This window comes from Pipistrellus hanaki (genome assembly GCF_964339955.1).
Source record: "Pipistrellus hanaki genome assembly, chromosome: 7".
Lineage (NCBI taxonomy): Eukaryota > Metazoa > Chordata > Mammalia > Chiroptera > Vespertilionidae > Pipistrellus > Pipistrellus hanaki.
In genome coordinates, this window is record NC_140509.1 from 28,520,711 (window position 1) to 28,537,853 (window position 17,143).

Here is a 17,143-nt window from a genome sequence, read left to right on the forward strand (position 1 = left end):
AAGGTGCTACTAAAGTCCTCATTCCCTGTTGGGAATTTTGCATTTAAATGTAGTATTCTTTTTCTATCCAAAGAACTACAGATTTCCATTATATTGTGTTAAAGATTCAGTGGAATGATAATGCTTTAGCATGATTTAAAAAATATATATATATATTTTATTGATGTTATACGGAAAGGAGAGAGATAGAGAGCTAGAAACATCGATGAGAGAGAGTCATCGATCAGCTGTCTCTTGCACACCCCCTACTGGGGATATGCCCGCAACCAAGGTACATGCCCTTGACCGGAATCAAACCTGGGACCCTTCAGTCCCCAAGCCGACGCTCTATCCATTGAGCCAAACCGGTCCCGGCTTTAGTGTAATTTTTAAGAAGATATTTTAAAGGAAGACCTTGAAAGAATTATATTCCATTGCATCATTGCATTCTATTCTGTGATGATACCCAGTATAATTCTCTAAATTAAAGTTTACTGTGTGGATGGGCTCACCCTCTTCCTTTTCAGTGGCCCCTAGACTCCTCTCTTACCCTGTGACAAAGGAAACCTCAACCATGGTAGTTTATACACATTGTTTCAGGCACTGTCTGTGGTAATGTAGACTTCCTGCTCTTCCCTGCTTTTACTGTGAAACGAGTTTATACAACCTATACACCGAAAAGGGGTTTTACATACTGTGATACTAAAGAAGCCCAGGATGTTTATTTTCCCTGAGACCATTTCAGTACGCACCCACTGCCAGGAACGGGCACTCTATGACAGATTTGTAAGTCAGATGCGATGGAGCAGCCTGCAGAGCAAGAAGAGGTTCATGGGGACGGACAGGCTTTTGTAGGCACGCTCTGGAACTGCTCGTATAGGAAGGCACGGAAGAGGAATTAATTTTCTTAAGTATTCCTTTATCCTTCATTCTTAATTGGCCATATTATAATTCTTATCATTCTTTTAGGTGAGTAAAAGAAAGATTAAGCCTCTCCTTCTCAATGTACTAAAGTTAAGAATAAATAAGCCATTTTATAATCTGTTCTTTCGATACACTCACTAAGCCGCTTTTCTGAGGAGCTATCATATTATACAGATGGAAAAACTGAGACAAGATTCAGTTAGAATGAATGAGGCTTGAATTAAAAAAAAAAAGTTAAACATATTCCCTAGATTGCTGTTCTGACAATAAATATTTAATGATATGTGCTGAGTAGGAGTGGCAGAAGTAAAGAGACAATTTGACTGGGACTCAGAGTGATTGGTTTCAGTCCCTGCTTTGCTCCTCACTCAGTGTGGGTCCCAAGACCCACTCTGTCTCTAAAAGGAATTAACTGCTTTGGTTTTCAAAATCCCTACGGCTCATCTAAGTCTAAAATAGATTTAATTTTCAGAGTCAATATAGATTTTCTGTACTCTTTCACTTAGTCAGCAGGTACTTTCTGAGCACTTCCACCGTCATGCCCTTGCTGGGCCCACGGATAGAGCAGTGGGCGACACAGATGCAGTTCCCGTTGTGGGGGGCTCAGGTCTAGGAGACACACATTATAGGAATTGTGGGAAGTGCTGCAAAGATGTCAGGGGAGACAAGAGCAGCATAATTGAAGCTAAATTAGATTGAGATCGGGACTTGTCTCCCTGAGGGAGTAAGAGCTTAAACTGAAACCTGAAGCATGAGAAAGCAGTAGCCAGGTGAGGAGGGACACAGAACCAGTGTTCCAGGCAAAGGAAAGAGTTCACAGAAAAGCCCTGAGGCCTGAAATCGCCTGAGGGCCCAGCATGTGGTCTGAGAAGAGGTTGGAGAAAGAGGCAGAAAGTACATCATGGGAATCTCACAACCAGAGAGGGAGAGAGAAAGAGAAAAGGATTTATGGCATCTCAGGACTAACACAGTAGAGGAAATTATAGAAAGTAAACTTGGAAGATGTTTTGGGGTGACTTCAATTTGAAGAAATAATCAGAAGACAGGTAATTTGATTGCCAGAATGTGGAATGCCTGCCTTCAGAATTTGCACTTCATTTGTTAGGTCATCAACACCCACTGTAGGCTTTGTCAAGGGAAAATACTAGAATCAAATTGACATGTCAAGAAGTATTTCCCCGAAAATAAGACATCCTCCGAAAATAAGACCTAGCGCAACTTTGGGAGAAAAAATTAATATAAGACACTGTCTTATGTTCGGGGAAATGGGGTAGTGAGTTAGATATCAAAGGGATTGGAAATAAGTAATGATCTTCATTCTAGAAGTCAACAGTAAGAGTCAGCCAAGGGCTACAGTATGGCTATGAAAATGGAAAAGGAGTGTTTTTGAGGTCAAATGTAAGTGGGGGGGGGGGGGGGGGGTAGGAGAGAAAGGAAAAGAAAAGACAGGACTGGGAAATTGTTTGAATTGGAACTCAAGGAAAAGTGAGGAACATGAGAAAACAGAAATATGTACCTCATAAATTTGGGGGATAATTTCTGTGATTATTTAACAAATTGGAATGTTTGATGAACTATAATTCAGTAAATCAATGACAACCATATTTTCCAATAAGATATATAGCATACATATCAACTTAAAATGCTCTCTTTTTTTAGCCTACATTTTCACTCTCTTGTTTTGACAGTGAGTGCCCTGATACCCCCACCATCATCAAATGCAAGTCTTTTAGACTTGCAAGTATAGCATGCTGGCAACAACCCATTTTGTCATTATTTACTTATCTCTCACTAATGTTTTTCAGAAATCTGAAGTGCAATATTCATTACCTTCTGTGTACATATTTAATGTAACTCCCCATGAGTTTCTCTTCTAACGGATGTATCTAGGGCATCGATCACTATTTATGATGCTATAACTTTTCTATAACCAGAAAGTAAAAGTGGAACACTTGTCAGAAATATGAACTGTCTCACATATATGCTTTACAACTCTTTATTCAATAATAGCTTTCTAAAATCATAGTTAGACCCTCACCACAGTTTATTTCCATGCAATCGGTTATGGTGTAATAAACTGTCTACAACCAAAGTATCTTATTTATTTTTAGGCAGTATTTAAAAGTGCTTTTTAAAAAAATAAATATCTTTACAAAATTAACACATATTAAAAAAAAAACTGGAAAAATTAGAATTAAAATCAGTCATAATCATATCATCTAAAGGTAACTAATCATAAGTTAGCATCAATCTCAGCTTATCGCCTCTGCATATACATAAAATATAAATTTTGTCCCAGAAATATTATTATATGCTATGTACTGAAAATCTTGATATTCTCAATATACTGTTGTATGACCTGTTTCTCTCAACTCGTAATTAGTTGTGAATTTATTTTCAATGAATAATTGTAGTTTCATCCCTATAACCTCTATGAAATTTTACTTCAGTAAGCTTCTAGTTCTTTATGTTTAGATGGTTCTCAGCATTTTATACTATAAATACTGTTGTTATAAAAATATATTCACACTCATACATATAAATACATAGAAGCATTTTATTGCAACACTTTTAATAATACACACACTATATATGTATGTGGATATGTATGTTCACACACTTGTCTGATTACTTTTTAAAGTAAATTTCTAAAAACAGTTTTGTTTGGTCAAAGCTGCATAATTTTAAATCTTGTCAAACATATTTTCAAACTGCCGTATAGAAGTCAGTTTTTATCCCCAAGAGAATATGTAAGTAGCCATTTCCTCACTCTTTCAACAATAAGAGAACGAGCAGTCTGTTATCTAGAACATATATCATAGGGTTTTCATTTTTACTTTGCAGGTTACTTATAAGTGAACATTATATGCTACTCTTGATTGGACATTTGTGTTTTTCCATTTTGAACTTCCTATGCATGTTCTTTGCCCATTTTCCTCAAGTGTTCAAACCAATTCCATTTGTTTAATTTATTAATTTGAGAGAGAGAGAGAGAAACATTATTTGAGTTCCACTTATTTATTCACTCATTGGTTGACCCTTGTGTGTGCCCGACAAGGAATTGAACCTGCAATCTTGGAGTATCTGGATGATGCTCTAACCAACTGGGCAAACTGGCTAAGGCCTCAAACCAATTTCTTAAATATATTTCGTGATCATCAACCAACCCAAGTAGTTTTAAGTGATTATTAAAATAATTAATTTGTTAGATCTATCCTTATGTTAAGCAAAAACACTTCTGTGTCATAGCAAAAAAAAAATACAGATACTAAATACCTGGTGTTTAACATTCACAGTGCAAATTTCACTAAACTGTTTATTTCAAATGTTGTTTTTTAAAATATATATTTTATTGATTTTGTATAGAGAGGAAGGGAGAGAGAGAGAGTTAGAAACATCGATGAGAGAGAGTCATCGATCAGCTGCCTCTTGCACACCCCTGCTGGGGATATGCCCGCAACCAAGGTACATGCCCTTGACCAGAATCGAACCCGGGATCTTTCAGTCCCCAAGCCGACGCTCTATCCATTGAGCCAAACCAGTTTTGGCTATTTCATAAGTTTTAATTAAAATTAATAAGTGATAAAATTTCCCAACATTATCTTATATAATTTATTTTACTATTTTTTTAATGGGGATAATCTTCATAAAAAACCTAAAATATATCAAAAGAGACATTTCATGTAAAACCCAAAAAAGTTAAGCAGTAGCATCTGAGCAGGCAGCATAATTTAGGAAAAATTCAATTAACATGAATAATACAAAAACAAAAATATCCATTCACACACTTGATAGGTGCTAAAGGAGCTGAGTTTTTATTCTTCTCCTATTGGCACTCCCTTTCAAGTGTCATGTTTACTGCGTGCCAAAACAGCGCCTTTTAGTTTCTCACAAAATCTTAGTTACTAAGCAAGCATCCAAAACAGAAACCATCCCCACATGCCAAGATATTTTGAGTTTAATTTAAAAAAAATCAATTTGCAATTAATATTATAAAAATAAATATACTACTCCCAATTCGGGTGTTCTTGAGTATTTTTGCCCAAACATTCTCACAAAAAATGACATGAAAAATGATTTTAAAGTTGGTCAGGGCTCCCACGTAGGGAAAATATTTTAATAAACACGCGTGGTGTGTGGGGGAGGTCTGCTGCTTGCCTCTACAGACGCTAATGGCATACAATGGGTTAAAGAGTAAGAAAATGTATCCTTCTCATAATCAGACAGGTAAATGGAAATGTGGGTATAGGGGTACAATTTGAGATTGACAGAGAGATAAGATTACATTGGTATTCACTGATTAATTAAATTAGCAACAGAGGAGACATGAGAGGGTAAAAAGAAAATACTTCTGAAACACATATACAACCCACTTCTCAAGTTTTTACAGATCAATGACAAAAGTGGTTTATTAACAGTTTTATAACTTTTTCATGTATTAATAAGAAGAAATGATAATGGCCTGATACGATTTTTTCCCATAATTAACAGTTGAATTTATTCGCGAACATAAGTTTTCTATATGATTATGGAAGAGGTAGCTATCAAAAATGTCTATGCAGGTGACTGTGCACACTTGAATTGTCCAATAGGATGAATTGTTTTGGTCTCATTATTTATTCAATTTATTCTTATTTGTCAAGTGTTGGACACACATTTTGGGTGTTGAATACATGACAAGAATAAAGCCTCTACCCTTCATTTACATTGTAATTGGGAGGCTGATGGCAAAAAAAAAAAAAAAAAGTAGTTTTCCTAGATAATAAAAGGCTGACATGCAAATTGACCACTGCTCGCTGTGACCTGCATTAACCACCAGGGGGCAGATGCTCAATGCAGGAGCTGCCCCATGGTGGTCAATGTGCTCCCACCAGGGGAGTGCCACTCAGCCAGAAACTGGGCTCACAGCTGGTGAGTGCAGCGGTGGTGGCAGGAGCCTCTTCTGTTTTCGCAGCAGCACTAAGGATGTCTGACTGATGGCTCAGGCCCGCTCCCTGAGGGCTCCCAGACTGTGAGAGGGCACAGGCCAGGCTGAGAGACCCTTCTGAGTGCATACATTTCATGTATCAGGGCTCTAGCCTATATAATAAAAGCCTAAGCGACCATTACTGCAGAACTACCGGAACAACCGTCGCTATGAGGTGCACTGACCATCAGGGGCCAGATGCTCAATGCAGGAGCTGCTCCCTGGTGGTCCGTGCACTGCCATAGCAGGAGCACTGCTCATCCAGCAGCCGGGCGCATGGCTCTGCAGCCGAGTTAAGAAGCAGCAAGCTGAGCAGTAAGGGGTAGCGAGCAAGCAGGCAATAATGAGCAAGGGGGTCCCAGACTGTGAGAGGGATGTCCAACTGTCAGCTTAGCCCTCTCCCTGCAAGAGGGCACAGGCCAGGCTCAGGAACAATCCCCACCTCTCCACCCCACCCCCCACGTGCAAGAATTTCATGCACCGGCCTCTAGTAAATATATAAGGAAGGATGATGATAAATGCTGTGAAGAAAAATAAAGCACAATAAGTACATGAAGAGAAATGGAGACTCATTATTGCAAAGATCAGTGTTTCCCAAACTTCTCTCATGATGAGAATCACTTGGTGGAGTTGTTAAAATACAGATTCTGAATCCCAACTAAGAAGTGTTAAACTAGAATTTTTGGGAACATATAGGTAAAATTGTATACTTAACTAGTTAACTTAAGTTTGGGAAACACTGGCATAGACGGTTGGTAATGATCACTTTTGGAAATGACTTGGAAGCAGGGTCCTGGAAGAACTCTGCAGATATTTGGTGTGTAGAGCTTTTAAGGCTGAGACCAGAGCAAATGGGGAGGCCAGCTTGTTTCTTAACATGTTCAAGGATTATTTGGAATTTATATTACTTCCTCATTTTCTTTCTTTTTTAAAAATATATTTTATTGATTTTTTACAGAGAGGAAGGGAGAGAGATAGAGAGCTAGAAACATTGATGAGAGAGAAACATCGACCAGCTGCCTCTTGCACACCCCCAACAGGGGATGTGCCCTCAACCAACATACATGCCCTTGACTGGAATCGAACCTGGGACCTTTCAGTCCGCAGACAGACGCTCTACCACTGAGCTAAACCGGTTTCGGCTACTTTCTCATTTTCTTATTAATTTAATGTTCCACAGGTAATATCAATTGATTAATTGGCCAAATAGATAGAAAGTAGCAAATTATGTTGGAAATTATGTTCATTAAGGTATTTGCTTTGAGACACATTGTGTTTTGTTTTTTTTTTTTTTTTTAATGTTAGAAATGATCCCACATTAAAGGCTGATAGAGGTAGATGGTAGATGTCAGGGGGAAAGTGGAATAGAAAAGTTAAGATAGTGGGATAAACTATAATTTTTAATGTATAGATTTCAAAGATATTTTATTGGTGCGACTAATGAATGACCTATGTATTCTAAATAAATTAACATTGTTCTGCTTATCTAAACTTTGAAATTGAGACTTAATTTCAGCTCATTATCTTGATTTCCATGATTTAAAATGTAACAATAACAACAACAAGAAAGTAGCATCTTAGAACAGTAACTCATCCAATGGCTGTATTTACATTTGGCTCCCAAATTTTTATTAATGGCTGATCAACCCGAGACCATGAGCATATTTGGTGGCATCTACTGGAACAGTTCTATGTGGTGTGCATATTTTAGAATATAAGCTGTTTGTTGTTTCATACTGATATCAAGTAACTGTTACTGACATCTAAATGAGTAGCAATGACCATGTCATGGAGCATGGAACTTGTCATTAGTGTTCACAGAGTAACCCAAAACTATGAAATACAATCTACATATAATTGTGTGTGTGTGTGTGTGTGTGTGTATTATAGATACACAATTATATGTAAATAGTGTTAAATTTATATAGATATAAATAGCAAGTACTATTGTAAAGCTCTATACATGGCCATCAACCAATTATGAATTTAAAATAGTTCAAATGATTTCTCCAAATAAAACTTCAATGATATGTCCTGTGCATTTTGTGATTTAAATAATGAAAACATTTTCTTCTGGAAATCTCTTCTTCCAATAAAGTCCTAAGGAAACAAAAAGACACTTAAAGATGTCAGCCTATCTGTTTTTCATTCTGTATGCCGCCCATCAAGAGAACCATGCCTTGTATCCAAGAGCAGATCGTGACTTTTGCATTCTCAGGCATTCATCTTGGGCTAAAGAATTTGAAAATTGCAATCTTGGCAGAGGTTGACTTATCGGTAAGTGCAGTCACTTGAGAATTTCACATATGATGTTCAATTTATCCTTAGAAAATTCTTTTTCCCTGACAAAACAGAAAATTTTGTGCTCTTTTCACAGGTAAGAACACTCCATCTGAGTAATCCAAGTGACTGAAGACTCCAGTTCTCACTGCAAACTTTTTCAAAGGAAATTGTTATACATACTTGCTAAATTTTAAAAAGACGTATTCTGATACCTACCTAAAGCAAAGCAGAATATATCTTTACAGCAGCAATAAAATTTGTAATAAATTTGAGGATATTTGTATTACTTAATTTAATTTGATAAATATAATTGACACTATTCTTGTTTGTAGAGAATATAAGGTACAAGATATTAATAAACTATAATACAAGATGAAAAATTGTAAACTCGAGAAATAAAATATAACGCCGAAACCGGTTTGGATCAGTGGATAGAGCGTCAGCCTGTGGACTGAAGGGTCCCGGGTTCGATTCTGATCAAGGGCATGTGCCTTGGTTGCGGGCAAATCCCCAGTGGGGGGTGTGCAAGAGGCAGCTGATTGATGGTTCTTCCTCATCGATGTTTCTAGCTCTCTATCCATCTCTCTTCCTCTCTGTAAAAAAATCAATAAAATATATTTAGAAAATAAATAAATAAAATATTAAAACTTGTACCTGGAATTAGAGAAAATACTAAGTTTTGAATCTAAAGAATGGCTTAAAAGAGCAAGCAACATTTATGATGAGTCTTAAATAAAAGTCCATAGAGTGGAGATGAGATGTTTTGCAGATGGAAAGGGAATAGCATAAGCAAAGTTTGAGGGTGAGATGCATGGGACAGGTTCCTGGAATAGCAAACAAGCTATGAAAAAGAGTAGGCTACAGAAAAAGTGGAAATCCAACATGATTTTTACAGCCTGGGAAAACTGTATGTATCCTTAAGCAACATGTATCTTTGAAGCCCTTGCTTGAAAATTTACTCTAAGAAGATTAATCTAACAATGCTGATTTGGAGTGGATTTATCAGGAAAATTATAACAATAATCTAGGCAAAATTTATTTGGCAATATTTGAAATTAAAGTAGGTAAGAGACATTATGAAGGTAGATTACCTATGATTGAGTAACTATTGCATATTTGCCTGAGTGCTCGTCACTTAAAGCCAGTGCCATTAATAAAAAAATAGAGGGGTCAGGATATGTAAGTGGTCATGAAGAAAAAATGCATTTATGGACACCTTGAATTTAAGTTGCCATCAAAACAAGTCTGTGAAGTTGACTGGAAAGCTGTGTCTGGAACAGAGGGAGAGAAAAGGGAAGTGCTGATGGCGAAGGAAGCATAGGAGTGGAAGAGCCAAGAACAGAAGGATGAGAATGAGGATGCCAAGAGCCATCACACAGCTGGCAGAGCCTGCAGGAAGGTGCAGGAGCTGAAGAATGGAGACAAGGAAGGCATGGGCGAGCCAAGGTTCCAAAGCAGCACTGCCCGGGAGAGCATCCCTGCGCCCATGGCAACATTCTCTCTTTGCACTGCCAGTATGGTGGCCGGCAGCCACATGGGAATTTGAGGAACTGAATTTTAAATCTTGCTTACTTTTAATTAGTAGTTTATGTTTAAATAGTCGCATGTGGCTGGTGGCTACTGACGATATAAAGCATTAAGAGACTTTTGAAACACTCTGATCTCACCACCAAGTGACATCCCTGCAATATAAATTGCAACCTGTCCTTCCTCTGCTTAAAATTCTCAAGGCTCTTCAGTGCCTGGGAATAGGATGCAAACTACTGAGTCATGGCTAAGAGAATTCACTCTCAACCAAAGCTTCAGCCACATGGGCCAACTTCTTCAACAGGCTGATCCTTTCCCAGGTCAAGTCCTTGGTCTTTGTTTCTTCCTGTTCTTTACATGCTTACTTTTTAAAAGTCTTTCAGGTCTCTATTTATGTGTCATACCTCAGAGAGGTCTTCCTTGAGCTCCTTTTTCCAAATCAGCCAGATTGCCCTATTTTTCTCCTATGCAACACAATTTATTTTCTTTATAGCACTGGTTATAATCTGTACTAATTTATTTCTCTCAATCTCCCTTAGAAGGCAGGGATCTTGTGTGTCTTCTGTTTTCCATACCTATCAGAGTGTCTAGCATATGTTATGTATACAATAGTTGAGTGTTGATCGAATAACAAAAGAACCGCCTGCTGAATATGTAACTACTAAATGGAATTTTTCATAAGTAATTTAAAAAAAAATCCTTTTTATTGATTTCAGAGAGGAAGGGAGGGAGAGAGAGATAAAAACATCAATGATGAGAGTGTATCACTGATCGGCTTCCTTCTGCACATCTCCCCACTGGAGATGGAGCCCATAGCCCAGCAATGTCAAACCGAGAACTTCTGGATTCATAGGTTGGGACTCAACAACTAAGCCATGCTGGCTGGGCTCATAGATAACTTTTTGTTGTTGTCAAATGATTACATTTCAGCAAATAAAAACTCAAAGAAATGTATACAGATTGGTATAATATATACCTTGAATAGTAAATTTAACCAGAAGAAACTAAAATATCAGTTGAAAGACACAATTTGGAGAGTGGGGAAAGAAGTTGCATAACTTCTGTACTTTATAAAATAGCCTCAAGTCTAGAATTCTCAGCGTGTCTAGTTCTAAGCAGCTTCTTCCTACACCAGAGGAAGATTTTGTTTCTTAGCTATTCTTTTAATGCCTGCCTCTGAGACTTTTCTTTGAAGTTCTAAGACCCTTGAAAGCACTGAAACTTTTCACTTAGGATTTTTACTTGGAAATGTTAATAATAATGGAAGGTGGACACTACTATTATTACCATGTAGAAAATAAAAATAAAACCTGTGGTTTCCAGATTGTCAGTTTAATAGAGAAAGGATTTGTTACAGTTTGGGAATATATAGGAAAAAAGGACAATTTATCACCCAGATAAATAGTTGTTTACTTTCATTGTATGAATGAAATAAGCAGTGACCTGTTGAACTGCTTCCATTACTTAATAAGAAAATCACATTTTTAATATAATTTTACTTCTCTAGGAATGAAACTGATGGTGCAACATTTTTAAGTTTTTAAAATGAAAGACTTTGTCTAAGATATATCTTTAAAGATTAAACATAAATATAATTACATATGTGAAAAGCAGTATTTTTCCTTAGTATTTAAAATAGGGGTTTGTATCTACTCCTATAGAAAAGAGGAAACCTTCCCCAAGGTAATTAGCTGTTTGGTTTTTATTTTGTTTTTATCTGTTTTATGCTTCCTATTCCTCTGCTGTCCTGTTTTAAACAAGACAAGAGCCTTCGTCGATTTGGCTCAGTGGTTGGAGCATCAGCCCACGTGCTGAAGGGTCTCGGGTTGGATTCCTGGCCAAGGGCACTCGGTTGCATGCTGGATCCTTGGCTCAGTTGGATTGTGTTTGGGAGGCAGCCAATGGATGTGTCTCTCTCACATTGATGTTTCTCTGTCTCTGTCTCTCTCTTCCTTTTCCCTCCCCACCACTCTCTCTCTCTTTAAAAATAAAAAAATAAAAAATAAATAAGTAAATGAAGAATTATCCTCCTGTGAGGATTTAAAAAAAAAAAGGAATGGGAAGGAAGGGGGAAAGAAAAGAAAAAGGAAATAGTATAACTTAATACGCTAGTATAGAGTGACTTTTATGTCCAAAATATGAGTTAAATGAATGCTGTTTATTTTTAAAAAATAAGTTGACTAAGTTCCATGCATTTAAAATTTTATACCAATTCATAGTCTTTATAAATTCCAAGGGAAATAAAGTTGGAATTTAAAAACAGGTTCTAATTCTAAAATTAACTTTATTCAGATAGTTACATATATTACTTCATTTGAAATAGTCCCATATCCTAATGGGTAATTGCAAAAGTCAGTTTGAAAAGCTTAAAATTTCTTAAATAATATAAGTATAGATAATATATGTGATTTATTTTTAAATAATATTTTAATAATTTACAAATCAAGCTTCTAATATAAAATACAGTACAGCTAAATTCCTCCCCAAATTATAATCTCATGAATAATACTATAAAATAACTTTTTAATGAAGTTTTTTCCTAATTCTTTCATAGTCCCATTGAATTAACTGTAGTCACTCCATGACCTATTATTTATTAGGCAATTCCTAATGAATTAGATAATCATAAAACCTACCCACGTAGGAATACTGTTCTTTCTAGCTAATGTTCTACATTAGCTAAAGAAAGCAATGTGGGTCTATGTTTTAGCATTCTGAATGAAAAATAGGGACATAAAAAGGAGACACACTGTTTGAGCTATGTAAGGTTTTTCTCATATAACTGTTGAACTTTCACAGTGTCTATTCTGGGGAGTAATCCCTGTACTCTGGGAGTTACACAGCTTATAACATTAATTGCTTGCTAGACTAAGCCTACTAGGGAAGAGAATTTGAGAAAGTAAAAAGAAGATGACTCTCAAGAGGTGAAAATTATCGCATGAGTCCTCAAAAGATTGTGTGTTTCCTTTATCTGTCTCCCTTGCCTAAAGGAGCATGTTAGAAAGTAGATAATTACCTTGTGAACTCATGTTGTATACACAGATGGGCTGGTTAGTATGGGGGCGGGGGTGCGCTAATGGCCTGTGAAATGCAGATGAAGTAATTACTTAGATAGCTCCATCAAAACACCAACTCCTCCTGATTTCAAAAATTTAAATGAGTCTAAGGAACATGTGGTGTGCCCCTGTAATTTTGGCAGAAACATTTCACTTCAGATATAATAGTTAAGATACAAGTTTAATTTGTTACTTCAAATAACTATTAACTCATTTGCTATGTGAATTAACATTTTTTTTTAAATTTCAGTGTACAATGAATATAATCAGATGAAATTCCATTTATCATTTGGTAGTTTGCATGTTTTAAGTTATTGAAATTATTACTTTGGAAAAACATACACACATGTTCCCAAAATGTAATGGTGATTGGAGGAGACTGATTTGGCATGGTGAACACACAATATAATCTAAAGATGGTGTATTATATAATTGTCCAAACATCTGGAACATATATAATTTTATAAACCAATGTCACCCCAATAAGTTCAATAAAAAATTAAGATCTCATAAGTTAATGAAAAAATAATTGCTGTTGAATTAAACACAGGAAAAAAATTCTAGAAGGCATTTTCTTCTGAAGCAAATATTATTCATTAGCATAATAATCCTAATCCAGACATGTGACTCTATTTGTTCCCTAGTTAAGAAAATATTCCCTTGGCTTCACAGGCTGCTGAACCTACTGAAATAGATTTTTTTCTAAATTCAATTTTGTACAGACTGCACTTTCTATTAAAGGATTTGAAGCAGGTCATACTGACTTGAAATACATATTTTGCTCTTGCCTTTCCCTTTTTTTTATTTTTGCAAGTCACGTGGAATGTGTATTTAGTGTCTAGGATTTTGCAAATATTTGTGATGCTTAAAAGCATGGACTTCTTTCTGGTTCCGGGTATAGAATTGACTTCAACAAGAGGGTATAATAGAATTGAGCCGATCTGTCTGTGCCCCACCCCATAGATTTGCATGGGTCCTGCAAGATGGAAAAGTACAGTACTTGTCATATACTTCTATTTAAGGGAATAAACTGAACTTCTCATGCATTAAAATAATCCGTATCTTTAAATATAAAGTCTTGCTCTTTTAAAACCCCCTATTGGTAAGGATTAGTGTATTACACACTATGCTTCCTAGTGTTTTCTGATGACTAGTCACCAAACAGCTCATTAAAAATACAAAATATCAAGACCCAAAGTAGATAAGTGAAATCTAGTGCCTAGAGTTGGGGACATGGGAATTTCGGTGATGTCATTTTTTTCTGCTGAATGTATATATTCTTAAAGAAACAATTTATGTTATTAGCAAAGTGGTCGGAACTAGCTGATGAAAACTTCAAGTACTAGTTTTTATAAAGAAAACATACAATTATTTGTTCTTAAAAGAAATTATGGAACTGGAGGCAAAAGGCAAAACAAATAGAAGTGGTATATCTTTGTGTGGGCAATAATTTCCGATGAGGGACATAAAGCTCTGATATAAGGATAAGAGCCAAAACAATGTTAGCATGGCCTTTTGGTGGATTGAAAGGTTACTGGAACTAGTATCTTCTCTGAAAAGGAACATAGACACTTAATAATAAACAGAAGAAGGAAAGGGATTCAGGTACAAGTAATGCTTGAAAGTTATACTTCGCTTACAACTTGTTGACCTTATAGTCAACAACCACATGGAGTTTAGAAAAAAATCTGTAAAAGAAATAAAAAATTTATAACACCTTATGAATGTCCTCTGTACTCCAATAAATACTATATAGAGTGAAGACCAGATGAAAAATCCAAATTATCTTGGAATCATGGTCAGAGATTGTCACGAAGGGAAGCAAAAGTTTATTTTATCCTTCCAGTCTGATTTGTCACAAAATACAATACAATGGATTGAGTTAGATTGATAGTACAATGGTTAATTTTTTCAAAGTTATTTAAGATTGTTAAAATATTTTTATTAAATATTTTAAAATGAGAGAAATGGCACCTTGTTGATAATATTTAATGCTAATTTATTTTTAGCTAAAATATACATATTCTTAATATATGGATTCATACATTATATAATTAATATATTGTTATATTATTATGCTAGAGCATGACTAAGATTATGGATGACTCCCTACAAACCTTTTCACTCATGGTATTGGGTTTTCAGTAACATCATCCTAGTGTATATGGAGTCCACAATCTTGTACCATGTGATTTCCTATCTATAGTCTGAAACCAGTCTATAAATAATTAGTCATTATTTATATTGCTACCTCTGATTCAAAATTGCAGGTGTATCTATATATACTCAGTTATTTTACTCAAGGAAAACTGTGCCCATTATCACATTAAAAATATAGTGACAGAAAGAGGGTTTCTTACCAGCAACTTTTTTAGGAAATGAAATCAAACCATCTGTAGAAATGGGGTGTGTGTGTGTTTCTGCTTAGAAAATGATTGTTAACATATGGTAGTATCAAATGATTTTAATGTATCTTTCATTAAGCAAGAAATAGCATGTCATGACTTAAATACCCTATAGAAGGTCTACTGCCCTTCATTATACTGCCCTTTATGATACCAGAAAAATTCATAAATTCCCCTAAATTGATATGCAGAATAAGATAATTTACATAAAAACTTAGATATGATACTAGTAGTATGAAATTCAAAACCAAAATTGGAATAATGTTTTTGGTTGTATGGTAATCTTGAAAGAAGCCATGACAAAGACTACCATCTTGTTCAGATAAGGCTTTGGAAAACTAATTGGATTATCTGCTACAAAGTGGGAAAAATTCATTTTACCAAATATAATCATATGAGACTTCTTGTATTTGGATGATAAACTGGAAATAGCTCTACCTAATGACCTTGGAATAAGCATTGCCAGTTTAAACTCTGTGATAGAATACATTGAATGGGTTTGATGATGTGATTTTAAGTCTCTCTGACCTCACATTATATGCTCTTGAGATACTTTTTAATTGTTTAATAGTTGGGAATATCTCATTGTAAGATTTCTGAGGTCTCTGAATATGGAATATAAAAATATATAAAAACAATATTAACATGCGCTAATAAGTATGGGTAAATTTATGAGTACAGATTATTTAAACGGGGACTCCTTTAGAAGTCTAGGGCATATGATTGAATCTGGGACACAGATTAAAAAACAAATTGGCCCATAATTCCCACTTCTGAGTTGAGCTTATTAGGAACAGCCACAGTGATCTACCCAGAAAAGAAATCTTTTGTGAAAAAAAAGGTAAATTATCTGGGGGAGGCAAGGAGAGACTTTTAAAGTAACAGTCCATGATAATGGATCATAGTACCTAACAGATATGACAGCCCACAGTTAAATAGTTTAAGGTTTAAAAATAATAATATTTCACATTAACATATTTCCAAGTCTCATTACTTAACATCAAGAAATAACTTAAATTATCAATTTTTAATGAAAATCCACCTGAAAAGTTCTGAGCACGTACTTCTTAACGAATGGAATAGGATTATAAATTTTATGACAATATTTCAAAAAAATTACAGCCTGTCCAATGCATTTATTTATGTTAGTGTATATTTAATATTCTATAGATAAAATTTAACCCAAAAGAGCTATTAACCCAAATATATTTCTTAGTAGAATTTTTTAAATAGACAGTTTTACTTAATTAGGATACCTGTAATTGGGTTACTACTATTGAAACTTGAAAAAATGATGATACTGCCTCTAAGACTGATGGCCCTTATAAATACCTCTAACACCCTAAGTGCAGTTGATAAAACACTCTCACTTGCTGAATCAAACTAAATAATTTACTTCGAGAATTTAGCACATAGTGACAGTCTAAATTAAAACATTAGATTTAAGTTAAGAGATTGAATAACCAGATTCTATATAGGTGTGAGAAATTCCAAAGTCTGGAGTTGCTAACAGGTAAAATCAACTACTGAAACTGATAAGAAAGGCATATAGGAACTAGTTAGAGACCATATAAATTGGAGAGTATAATTAGTTTAAACAATTGTGTGTTTTTTCCATAGAAGACTGGCTTTAATTAATCTTCAGATAATGTAAATAGAAGTCAGAAACATAGTTTATGTGAAATTTTTGCTTTGCTGTAAGCCAGACCAAATACTTTCATGGACAGATTGTGAAGGATAAATTGTGTTTGAAGAGCAGTGATTATTAGAAAGTAGAGATCTTTTTTTTTAATTTTAATTTTTGTATTTATTTTTATTTTATTGATTCTGGTATCACATAATTGTCCTCATCCACCCATTCCCATCCCAAAACCCTCCCCACATATGCCCTCACCCCCCTGTTGTCCATGGCCACTGGCTAGGCCCATATGCATGCACACAAGTTTTTTGGTTGATCTCTCCTCCTTACCCCCACCCTCCCCTACTTTCCCTCTGAGGTTTGA

General features: G+C 35.4%; 1 protein-coding gene across 7 annotated transcripts in view; it reads left to right on the forward strand.

Moving 5' to 3' along the window:
• ADGRB3 (adhesion G protein-coupled receptor B3) overlaps positions 1-17,143 on the forward strand; it is a 687,259-nt gene that overhangs the window by 216,308 nt on the left and 453,808 nt on the right. The window lies entirely within an intron of this gene.